Genomic DNA, 13869 nt, shown 5'->3' with positions numbered 1-13869 from the left:
GTTCGGAAGTCTGGTTACATCTAGGGAAGTTATTAGGCACCCCACGACACCTGTTTAAGTATAGTCCTTTGTTTTGGTAAAATTTTAATTTTTCAGACATTGGCAATTAAAAACAAGCTATTGGCATTAGCTTTTGAGGCTTTAACAGAATTGGGCTTTAAGGTTTGGATTTAGAAAGGGTGTGGTCTTAATAATGCTTCACTAGTACATCTTGGAATTGTTGCCAAATTTCCACAACAAAAATCTAGCAACATTTCGCCTTATTTTTGTGGCCGAAATTCGGCAACACTTTGCCTTAGGTGCGTCATAGCGCATAAAAATCTATCCTTAGCAAGCTTTCGCGATGAGAATACGGCAATGCCCCATTTTCATGGAGAAAATCTGGTAGAGTTTCGCGTTTGGTGAGCTATGGTGCACCAGTAGGGTTCATGCCTATGTATATGGCCCGTGCCAACATGCTCATATCAAGATGAGCCAAAGCCTCTCAAAACATCAAGTATGCTGATGCGTGTTGCATACACGAGGAAACCAATGTCACTAGCTATATGGATTGAAACAATCACACCATGATGATAATACACACAATGTAGCATGAATATACACCTACAGCAATCGCCTTGAGCGTATACCCACACTACAAGGTCAAGATCACTCATAATTATGAAAGGGTCACTCTTCTAACCATGAGAGTCCATCATACAAAGGACATGATCATCCACAAACAGGCATACACACACACACACACACACATACATACATACATACATCATGCACAATGCTAGCATGTAGACATTGTCATACCCTAGGAATGCGGCCCAAGCAAGATACAGGGAAAGGAAACCCTAGTACATGGTTTTAGAGAAGGCTAAAAGAGAGAGAGAGAGCGAAGACCAATCAGAGAGGCTAGGCCTCCTAATCTATTGAACATAGCCCTTTTTGGGCTTGAGTCTTCTTGCTTGCATCCTTGTCCTTTTTGCTTGTGCCTAAGAAGTTACATCCTTGCTCCAAGCGTGCACATGCAATGAAAAAAGAAACACAAAACCAGCAGACAAGCAAAGAAACAACTAGAAAAAAAGCATATGCAAGGACAAACAAATGATGAGAGCCAAATAGGGGCAAACAAACATATTATCAAATAAAAGAGGGTGTCCTAGGAGAACAAGTGTAGGTTTAAATCAGGTGTCCGTAGTTCCATTAAATTGGAGTACGAACAACACATGTGCCATTAAGCAAAGTTCCTAAAATGGACTCGAGACCTCGAGGCCTCGTGTATCAAGGACAAGTATGAACCTACACGAGTTTCTATGAACTGAGCTTGATGACACACACAAGCACACACAAAGACGCATGCATGAACATATAGGCATATGTGCAAAGATGCAAAGAAACAAAGAGAGTCAAATAGGATGGCATTAAGCAAGCAAGGCAAGCATATCATCACACGGAGTGGAAAAGGGCATGCATTGAGCAAACCAACATTACGAAGATGTGTACCCACAAACGGTTGCATCCAAACAAACCACAGGAGGGACAAATGCAACCAAACAGGCAAGTGGTCCCAAAGGCCAACAAGCACAAACCCACAGAGGGCACAAAGCATGGCAAGAGCCTAGATCTAGTCAAACAAACATGGATCTAAAGCATAAAGGCAAGCAAGCATACACATGCATAAAGGAAATGACTCAAACCCTTTATTATAGGCCTAGGTGTATGGATGTAGGTCTAGACCAATAGATCTAGATCTACATTCTACCTAACGGCCAAAGCACAAGAAAAAGACATAACAAGAGACAAAAAGGCAAAGCCAAACACTAGACATAGCATCCAACATGTAAATCTACACACCTAAACATGGCAAGGAGCACAAAAGCATATAGATCTAAGCACAAGCATGACATAAAGCATGGAAACATGTTGTAAAGCACCTAAGCATGTAGATCTAAGCACAAACAAAGTATTTAGGTATATCCTAGCCCAAGAAGGCTAGGCCAGCATCATCAAAGCGATAAAACTTGTTGGAAAGCAAGGATACATGCTAGAAAAGCAATAAGACATGCTAGGAAGCAAGATTAAGCAAGAGATATACTATGGAAAGCAATAAAACATGTTGTAAAACAAGATAAAGCAAGTCAAAAGATGCTAGGAGATTAAATGGCTGTAGATAGTAGCTAAAAAGCTACATCTATACCCCTAAACCTCAAATCCATGGTCTTAAGACCAAGGAGAGGAAAAAGAGTGCAAGAACACTACCTTTTGATTGTTGAGAAAAGTGAGAAATCAAAGGTTTTTAAAGTGTTTGGGAGAGAATTTAGAAAGCAAAAAAGAGAGAATCTACCCAAAAAAGTGCTCCAAAATACCCAAATATATATATATATATATATATATATATATATTTGGTTTGACGAGGGTCTAGGGGTATTTGTAAGCTTTTTATGAGCCTCCAACTTCCAGCAGCCCTTTAGTGGCCACCAGCTAGCTCTGGTGGCCCTTTAAGTTGTGCCGGGCTAGTTGCTGATGTTAGCAATCTTGACTTTTTTCGGTTTTGATCGCATATGTGAAGGTCTTATCAAACTTTGATTGTGCTGATCTTAGTGTCCTTGGAAAAGTATGGATGTATAGTTTCCTGAATACTAAAGAAATTGAAATTCCAACGGTCGGATAAAAAGTTATGGTCTCGAGAAGTGTGCTGATGCGCTTCGCATGGTTTTCAGGATATCTCAACCGTTTTAACTCTGATTTCAACCCATAAATAGTCGTCGGAAAGAGAATTTAATAATATTTACAATGACGCTGGTCCTAGCCTATTCTGACGGTCGGATTAAAATTAGGGTTTTTGGTGCCCCTAAGAGTTAACCTCGAGTCAAACTTTGTCAAAGTTGACGAAAATCTTCAATTAGCTCAAGTTTGGCATAGAAGCATGAATTTTATTATTTTTTTTTTTTGGATGATTCTAACGAATCTTTGACTTTAGGTCAACCTACAATTGACTAGGGGCATTTTGGTCATTTTCACCTAAAATGGCACATTGAGTGCTCTAATGCTTGAACGAGTTATACCACGTCAGTCTAAATATTTTTGTGGCCTCATGGAGAAAAGTTAATAGTTTTGAAATTTTCGGGGTTCAGCATGCAAATTAATGGTAGACAAAATATGGTATCCACACTTTTCTCCGATCTATCCTTGTGACGCTATGTTTGGATGCTTTCATTTTTAGATTCATGCTTATATGTTCAGATATAGGTTCTTGCATCCTTGCTTTGCTTCATATACTTTGTTTCCCTTCTTTGTATGTGTTTGTTGGCCTTTTTGTGCCTCATTGTTCGTTTGGTTGCATTCTCCCCTTTTTTGTGGCTTGTTTGGATGCAACCAACTTAACTCCTAAAATTAACTCTATTTTTCCATGTAGGAAAAAACCACACCTTTAAAATAGACACATATGTTCAAAAACAAATTTTCATTAGGTGTACCATTTGAAGCATAAAATTTTGTAAACTACAGTACTTCTTACCATTTCACTGTCAAATTAAAGTGGTTAAATAATAAAATTTTCATTTCTAAAAACACCGTTTAAAACAACTATCCAACGACACCAACTTGAACACTTGCCAATCCCAAAAGAAAAACCGTCCAAACACTTCAATTTTCCCTTCAATTCATACTTATTAAGTTGTGCTTGGTTTGAAAGAAATTAATTTCCGAAAAATATTTTTCAAATTTATGAGTATTTGGGGTGACAAAAAATGTTGGTTAACCAGAAATTGTTTTTCGATTGACTATATAATAGAGGCATTTATTATGGCGAAAATTAGTTTATGCTTTAATCTTTTGTAAATTATTTTCTGCTTCAGCTAAAACTTATTAACCGAACCTTCACCTCCCACCCCCCATTGTCTATCACCCAACCACCACACCCAACGAACGTCCCCAATCTTCGGTGGTCAACCACTGCCACCAGTGGTTGGTGGCCACCGGCCAGCAATTCCTAATCACGATTTTTGGTCTAAAATTTTCCTTTTATTATTATATATGTTCTTGAGAAATGAGAAATATGTTTTCCATAATATTTTCAAAAATGCAACTAACCACTTGAAAATAATTTCTTTTTTAGAAAATATTTTTACCTAAAAGGATTTTACGGTCGGAAAATATTTTTATAGAACCAAATATAGCAATTTTATCTATTAAAAAAAAAGAAAAAAAGAAGAAGCAAATATAATACCATTTAGTGAAAGCACCATTTCGTTAACAGAAAAATAGAAAGTGAGACCGAGAAAAACAAAAAGTGAGGCCAAGAGAGTTTCATTGGGTCTAGAGAGATAGATAAATTTGAGGGTTGCCACCATTAGAGATGCCACCAGATGTCATTAGTTAGACTTGGTTTTGATAAAGGAATTTGGAACAGAATTAGCTTTCTTTAGGATATTCGTGTTACATTTGGTTTACTTTTGTTTAAAGTATTTGAGAATGATGTTTTTGGTTTTAGGTGTGCTTTGTTATGTTTGATGTTGAAATAAGCTTTATTCTAAATTATTACTGTTAGGGTACCTTTTTTTTACACCTAATTATATTTGGGTACCACCTATTTATTTTCAAACACCACTAATAAGTTATTGGGTTTTCCCAAATATTTTTTGCTCTATTATTATGTTAATCACAAATGTTTCATATCTCATTATCTAAATTGGGTTATGATATAAACTATCACAAAAAGCCCCAAAACTCATATTTTATCCAATTTTATTATCATATTCTATTTAAAGCCCAAGAATACTTATGCTTGACAATATTTGAGAAGCCCATGATTCAAGTCCATGGCAAAACAATTTTATCAATGGAATTCAAATCCATGATCAAAGCCCATGATTTAAACCCATGGCAATTTATTTATCCAAAACCCAATTCTCATTGGCAACATCAAAGCCCAATTTTCATTGGCAACATCAAAGCCCAATTCTCATTGGCAATATCAAAAGCCCAACTTACGTTGGCACTATTTAAAGACCAATTTTCATTGGCAAGATCAAAGCCCAGTTCTCATTGGCAACTTACGTTGGCACTATTTAAAGCCCAATTCTCATTGGCAATATCAAAGCTCAATTCTCATTGGCAATATCAAAAGCCCAACTTGCATTGGCACTATTAAAAGCCCAAGCTAACTACTTGGCACTATTCTATCAAAAGCCCAAGGTTATTAAATACTCGGCAAAATACTATATTATAATTATTTTACTTAAAAGTCTGATAATGAACAATACTTTAAATTCTTAAACATATTATTACAATATTACAAGCTCATGGAATTTATGAATTATCTATTTCTCAAAACCCATGGCAATCATCTTCTAAAAGCCCATGGAAAGTTATGATTGTTAAACCCATGACATATATTTATTGTTATAAACCCATGAAATACATGGACATCATTTGCATCGCGACATCCATAATATACGCCTTCGACACTCATGGTAAATATTCAAACCCACAAGCTCATCATTTAGGGTATGATGTGATTATTAGAAACCATGAACATTATTGCAACATAGATTTCATCAAAGTATATAGTATTTACAAAAGTATTTTGAAACTTGTCCTATTATTTCAAACATTACAACTAATTGCTCAAAGGCCCATTGCAAGTATTTATGAAAAACAAAATATTTACTAATAAAATCCATGAGGAATGAAAGCCCACAGCAACATGTGCACACAACCCAGCTTATGTGAGCAAGTCCAAGAAAAAAACACAAGCAACTAACCAAAAGGCAACTAGAGACTCATACAAGGGAACCAAGCCTTTGAGAATGGACTAAGGGCTGTCCCATCAATTTTCTACCACCCTCTACATAACGTGAACAATGCCCAAGGGCTGTCATATCAGTTGAAGTCAAAAGGATGAAGAGACTCCATGATCTTCCTCAAGACTACACCTCCAGCAGAAGGGGAGTTGAAACCAAATTATCCAAACTTCAACAAATTGATGCTATAAATGTTAAAAACGATCAAGACATGATACTTGTACCAAGCCCATGAATCCTAAAGGGGAAAATTTGGGAACATGTGGTTTGGAGAGCATAAAGGGATTTTCAACGGAACCCCCTGCAGTAGACTAGAACTTGACACCTAGCTTGGGGTGTTGAAATCTTAGCCAACAAGAAGCAAGTCAACATGATGTTAGCCCGACGGTACAAAATTAGCACTCTACAACTGCATTTGATGCCAAATTTTAGAAGAGCAGCCTCTACTGCCTTTCTGCAGCCTTTACAAAGCTAACATTATGTATATGTATAAGTATACATACATATATATATATATATACACGTATGTATATGTAAGTGAACACTCTATTTTGTTTCCTTCAAAAAAAGAAAAAAAAAAAAAAAGGGTGGTCCTCAAGGTGAATAGTACAATATTTACACATGGGTTAGTCAAAAAGAAAAAGATAACAATGCACATATGTATGTTTATATACATGCATAGAAGAATGGGCACTATTTGTTTTCTTTCAAAATCACAAAACTTTTTTACTTTGCCTTTGGCTCAAAAATGGTTTTTGCAAAATAAAAGGGAACACAATAGCTACGGCTAAAGGGTGTCCTTTGCCATGAAAAGTACAATATTTACATGTGAATGGCTAAAAGAAAAGGGTAATGATGCGTATATGTATGTTAGTATACGTGTATATACATATACATAGATGAACGAACATTATTTTATCACAAAACATTTTTTCCCCCTCCCTTTTGGCTCAAAAAGTCATTCTTACAAAAAAAAATGGGCACTTCAGCTACCGCTGGAGGTGTTTCCTGCTACGTACAATGCAATATCCCCACATGAACAGTGAGAAAAGACATGTGCACACATGAAAAAGTGGCAATGGACAACCCCCTTTATGCAAAAATTTCTTTTGGGCATAAACCTTTTTCAAAACAATGCCCGTAGATGACTAGTTTTCCCTTAGCGTGTGATATTGGTACCTACCAATTGAATGACCTCTTGCACGCATAAAAAAGTAACATTGGGCAGCCTTTTTGTGCAGAAAAATCCATTTTATGCAGAAAAATTTCTTTTAGTAAGTAACAATGGACAGCCCATTTATGTAGAAAATTTTCTTTTATGCAGAAAATTCTTCTACGCAGAAAATCTTTTTATGCAGAAAATTCTTCTATGCAGAAAATTATTTTATGCAAAAAATTTCATTTATGTGTAAAATTCGTTTATGCAGAAAAATTCCTTTTATGCAAAAAAATTTCTTTATGCAGAAAATTTTCTTTTATGCAGAAAATCCTTTTATGCAGAAAATCCTTCTGTGGAGAAAATTATTTTATGCAGAAAATTTCTTTATGTAAAAAAATTCCTTTTATGCAAAAAAAAAAAAAAAAAAAAAAAATCCTTTATGCAGAAAAATTCCTTTATGTAGGAAAATTCCTTTTATGCAGAAAAATTTCTTTATGTAGAAAAAATTTCTTTTAGGCATAAACCTCTTTACAAAACAATGTCCGTGGTTGACTAGTCTTTCCTTCGCATGTGATGTTGGTACCTACAATTGAATGACCTTTTGCACAAGTAATAACGACACTTATAACTGAACAAATCACAACCAAATAAGTTTTTCTATAGCTGAATGAGTTCGCATACATGAATAGTAACATCGCCTACCGCTAGGAGGGTTTTTTTTTTTCCTCCTATTACATGGACCCAAAAAAAAAAAAAAAAAAAAAAAAAAAAAAGAGGTCTTTATAACTAGAGAGTCTTAAAACATGTAGTGACACATTAGATATATATTACATCCCAACAAAGTTGCTCACTAGAGAAACGAACTAAAGCATGAGTAGCCTAATCCAATAAGCCACCAAAGGTTTCCGCGGAGCAGAAGCCACCGCTGGTGGGTAAGGACAACATGATGGAATTCTTTTGACTTGTCAAAAGGGATAGTTGCGTTGACTTTGCTGCAATTTCTTTCTTTAAATCTGCAATCTTCACCACAAGCTCAGCCAACTTCATCTCACCATCATGAATGATGCATGAGGCAGCGGTAGTTTTGAGCCAATCAAGAATGATCCCAAAATAAGTTTAAAAGCACTTTTTATTATCCAAAAGAAAGGAAAGCACAAGGAAGCATCCAGTAGCAAATCACAGCCACGATGTGAATAAACCCGGCTACAAAATGGAAGTGTATATTGTTATTCATGATGACACGTGAGGCTTAGTCGCCTCAAATAGAAGGGTACTAGATCAAATGAAGTTAGTACAAAAACTTACGGCTGTACCTAGAAGAGAACACATCTAATGGAAGAAGAATTCTTGTCTAGCAGTATAGTTGAACCATTTGAGGAACCTGCAGAAGTACCTATTGTACCTTCTCCATCTAATAAAAAGTACATTAACATCTTTGCTTAGGAGTACAACATGATGCTCAGTTCAAATCGTAACTTGGTTATACATGCTCGCAATGTCAAACCATGGAGAGACTTATCATGGCATATGGACTCTCCATCGCTGTTCTCATGTCGTCGTGCTACTAGACTACCATTAGTTCACTGATATACGGCTGGAGCCATGAACTTTCAAGATAAGTCATTAAAGCGCTCTCTTTAAATTTATATTGAGTATATGTTACTCTACTATGCTTATATCACTCAGTATAAATTACTTTAATATTATGTCACATTCATCATTCAATTAAAACTATCATGTTAAATATATATTACTTTATCTTTACCATTATTGCAACCATTGATCTAAAATTATTATGTGAAACATATTGTTTGTTTCAACCATCATTATGCTCCTTATACTTTGGAATTTTTCTATTTTGTAGGCATGAAACCCTTGATCATAACTCCTTACAACTAAAATCATCAATATTATCCTAATCGCTAAAGGAAATCCTTCTTGTACCAACCGCTGAACCAAGTAGATTGGCAGTCATCCCTTAAAGAAGCTTTGTTGCCATTGAAACCATGGCTGCCCCACGCATACTTCACTTCATATAGTGATTACATTGACATCTTTGCTTAGGAGTACAACATGATGCTCAATTTAGATCCTGACTTGGTGATACATGCTCTCAATGTCAAGCCATGGAGAGATTTATCATGACATACGGACTTTCCACTGCTGTACTCATGTCATTACACTACTGGACTGCCATAAATTCACTGATATACGGCTGGAGCCATGAACTTTCAAAGATAAGTCACCACGTCACTATCTTTAAATCTGTATTGAATATATGTTTCTCTACCAGCACTATACCACTTAATACAAATTACTTTAATATTATATCATATACATCATTCAATCAAACCTATCACGTTAAATATATGTTACTTTATCTCGAACATTATTGCAATCATTATACAAAACATATTATTTATTTCAGTAATCATCATGTTTTTTAAATATTGGGCTTTGTCTATTTTGTAGGCATAAAACCCATAAGAATTTTTCATCCCAATATAGAAGCCCGAATCATCTAAGAAATTCAATGACTCCTTGTCACTGGAATCACCAATCTTGTTCCAATCAATAAAAGAAAGTTTTTTCTGAATCATCCACTGAGCCAAGTAGATTGGAGGTCATCAAAGAAGCTTTATTATCACCATCAAAGCCGTGCCATGGCAAAAGGCAAAAATCTCATGAAACTTATCAATGGAAAATACTTAACTCAATAATCATATTTTCTGCAAAATGCTTTGGAAATAGGGAGTAAGCGTTATCCTTACTCTAAAACATGAATATCTTACATTTATTTCAAAACTATAAATATTTTAAGATACATTTTTACATAGATATTCATATTTCAAACTTACTTGCAAGGACAAACCTTTTGCAACTTGACATTTTCAAAATAAATTGTTCAACTTCCATGACTGTATTTTGGCTCAATTATATCAATCTTTCAATGATCAAAACACTTTTCAAATTTCAAACCTTTACATATTCAAAATTGAAGACAGCCTTTATGGTTGGGACTCTTCAAAATAAAATGGTCATGTATTTAGCAAGTGATTTCACAAATAGATATTAGCTTTATGACCATACTTTAATTTTTTGAGCCTAAGAATTGTAATCTTTTGACAATCAAAATATCTTGGAAAAATAAATTTATGATTAAAGAAAATATAGCCTATACGTTTGAACCAGCTTCAAGTCATTTAAATAAATAAATAAATAAATAAAAAAACCAACATATATGACTGAACCAATTTTCAAAACATCACATATAATACAACATTTACGGCTATATAAGCTTACAACATACTTCACATTACATAGTGACTACATTACAATACATTACATCACAATATATCAAAAAGTAAATTTTTGAAAAAAAAAAAGATACACCTAAGAAAATATAAGAATCTACTCCAACAAAGCCATTGCCAAAGATCTCCACTAGAGGGGAAACACCATTGAAAGACACATGATCTCATCCCTCTGATCAAAGGATAAAGTTCAGCCATCATCAACGCATCATTCTCCTCAGATCAGCTATCTCTATCATCACAAATAGTACATGATTCAGTGGCACAATAAATATGACTACAGCTAGAGCAATAGTCCTCTCACAACAACACCGATCTTGCATCCAACCATGAAGCTAGAATGTTTCTTTCCAATATCTCCAAATACCCTTGACGATCAATCTTTTCAAGAGCAATGACAACAAATTTTCCCTGCACCGCCATGAAGTAAGAGACCATAGTTAAATATCCAACAATAACAACAAAAGAGCAAATGAACAGTATCAAGACATAATTCCTTCTAGCAGTATGAGCAATTTCATATCATACTTGGAGATTCTTTTATTCTAAGGAACATTGTGAAGATATGGCAGAATTGTGGTTGGAACTCTTCAAAAGCAGTCTCTCTAGCCATAATAGAATCAGTAAGGCTTTTGTCAATTGCCATTATGTCTTCAACAGCAAACCCTGAAGTGAAAATGCATCAACAGTAAATATTCATGATAAGAAAAAGGGAAGGGGCATAAAGTCTGTATCCGTATCCTCAAATTCATCATCATACTTCCTCGGCTATGTCTTGTTATTATCACCAAGCTGCTGGAACCATAAGGGCAGAGAAATGCAAGGCCATGAATGAAGACGAGGAATGGAAAGGAAAGAAAGGATGTAAGAAGATAAGGAGTTCTTGAAGAAACCTCTTCCATAGGTTCATAAATCTTCATCCTACCGGCAATGGTCTTCCCCTAAATTGCTTCATCATGACAGTCAGACCTATGGAACCAATAGTTTTGGTTAACAAAAGTAACAGTTTGATCTAAATAACCATCATCGGAGGGTTTAGATTCATCACGGCTAGAATTCTCACTAGATTAAACTTGGGGGTTTCCACCACAGTGTTATTCTCTTAATCCAGTGTTTGAATATCTCCTGCATGAACCAAACAACCATTGAATTCAGCATCTCTAGACTCCAGCGGCGCATCAGATTATGGAATACAATCTTATAGCGGAACAATATCACATCACCAATTATATTGGCTTTATGAAGAGGTCAACAAAACACTTTATTATCAATCTTTCAGCTTATTCAATTAGGCCAATCAATAATGGGCCCCCAAAGATCCATAAATCAAATGGAGGCTAGCAGAAGCTCTTATCACTGGATACAAAACATCAGTAGCGGCTGGAGCCCATATAGTTTCGTCACTAGAATATCTCTTCGTAGCACCCACTTCAGAGACGCACTAATTGGATTATCCTTCTCAATTACTACTGAAGGACTTGTGTCACCTTGCCAATGGCTCCAATTCCACCAACAACTAAAATCTCTTTATCAACTACAAATGCAAAAGAAAAACTCAATCAAGAAGAGTTGAATCAGAAAAGGCAGATGGAAGAAGTTTGGAATGAGATAAAAGGGTTCTCTTAGTCTTAGAAAAAAAGGAAGAAGCTCTCTCTTTCAAGCTCACCATCTCTCTCTCTTTCAACCCATGCAACATAGGCTTATGGACTCATTCAAACTCACCTATGTGACCAAAGGCAAGCTGATCACACATACTCAGGGGGCTAAAGGTTGAGGTACAATTTTTTCACTCAAGCCACATGCTCTAATCCTATTTAATCACTATTATTTATTCACCAAAAATACCAAAATATCACCCATATATTATTTTGGGCCTCCATGAATATTTCTCATTGGACCACAAATATTTCCTATCTCATTATCTATAATAGGCCACCATTTTTCAAAAAAAAAAAAAAAAAAACTCACATGTGTGATCCTAATGTTTTTCTTTCAAAAAATATAGTATTACTAATAACTTGATCACACATGACTTGGGGGGGCTAAATGTTAGGGTACTTTTTTTTTTTACACCTAATTTTATTTGGGTACCACCTATTTATTTTCAAACACTACTAATAAGTTATTGGGTTTTCCCAAATATTTTTTGCTCTATTATTATATTAATCACAAATGTTTCATATCTCATTATCTAAATTGGATTATGATATAAACTATCACAAAAAGCCCCATAACTCATATTATATCCAATTTTATTATCATATTCTATTTAAAGCCCAAGAATACTTATGCTTGGCAATATTTGAGAAGCCCATGATTCAAGTCCATGGCAAAACTATTTTATCAATGGAATTCAAATCCATGATCAAAGCCCATGATTTAAACCCATGACAATTTATTTATCCAAAACCCAATTTTCATTGGCAACATCAAAACCCAATTCTCATTGGCAATATCAAAACCTAATTTTCATTGGCAACATTAAAGCCCAATTCTCATTGGTAATATCAAAAGCCCAACCTACGTTGGCACTATTTAAAGCCCAATTTTCATTGGCAACATCAAAAACCCAACTTACGTTGGCACTATTTAAAGCCCAATTTTCACTGACAACATCAAAACCCAGTTCTCATTGGCAACATCAAAAGCCCAACTTTCATTGGCACTAATTAAAGCCCAATTCTCATTAGCAATATCAAAACCTAATTCTCATTGGCAATATTAGAAGCCTAACTTGCGTTGGCACTATTAAAAGCCCAAGCTAACTACTTGGCATTATTCTATCAAAAACCCAAAATTATTAAATACTCGGCAAAATACTATATCATAATTATTTCACTTAAAAGTCCGATAATAAACAATACTTTAAATTCTTAAACATATTATTACAATATTACAAGCTCATGGAATTTATGAATTATCTATTCTCAAAACCTATGGCAATCATCTTGTAAAATCCCATGGAAAGTTATGATTGTTAGACCCATGACATATATTTATTGTTATAAACCCATGAAATACATGGACATCATTTGCATCACGACATCCATAATATACGCCTTCGACACTCATGGTAAACATTCAAACCCACAAGCTCATCATTTAAGTTATGATGCGATTATTAGAAACCATGAACATTATTGCAACATGGAATTCATCAAAGTAAATAGTATTTACAAAAGTATTTTGAAACTTGTCCTATTGTTTCAAACATTACAACCAATTGCTCAAAGGCCCGTTGCAAGTATTTATGAAAAACCCAAAAATATTTACTAATAAAATCCATGAGGAATGAAAGCCCATGGTAACATGTGCACACAACCCAGCCCATGTGAGCAAGCCCAAGCAAAAAACACAAGCAACTAACCAAAAGGCAACTAGAGACTCATACAAGAGAACCAAGCCTTTAGGAATGGACTAAGGGCTGTCCCATCAATTTTCTGCCACCCTCTGCCTAACGTGAACAGTGCCCAAGGGCTGTCATATCAGTTGAAGTCAAAAGGATGAAGAGACTCCATGATCTTCCTCAAGACTGCACCTCCAGCGGAAGGGAAGCTGAAACCAAATTATCCAAACTTCAATAAATTGATGCTATAAATGT

This window comes from Quercus robur, chromosome 3 (genome assembly GCF_932294415.1).
Source record: "Quercus robur chromosome 3, dhQueRobu3.1, whole genome shotgun sequence".
Taxonomy (NCBI): domain Eukaryota; kingdom Viridiplantae; phylum Streptophyta; class Magnoliopsida; order Fagales; family Fagaceae; genus Quercus; species Quercus robur.
Note: the sequence above shows the minus strand (reverse complement) of the source record.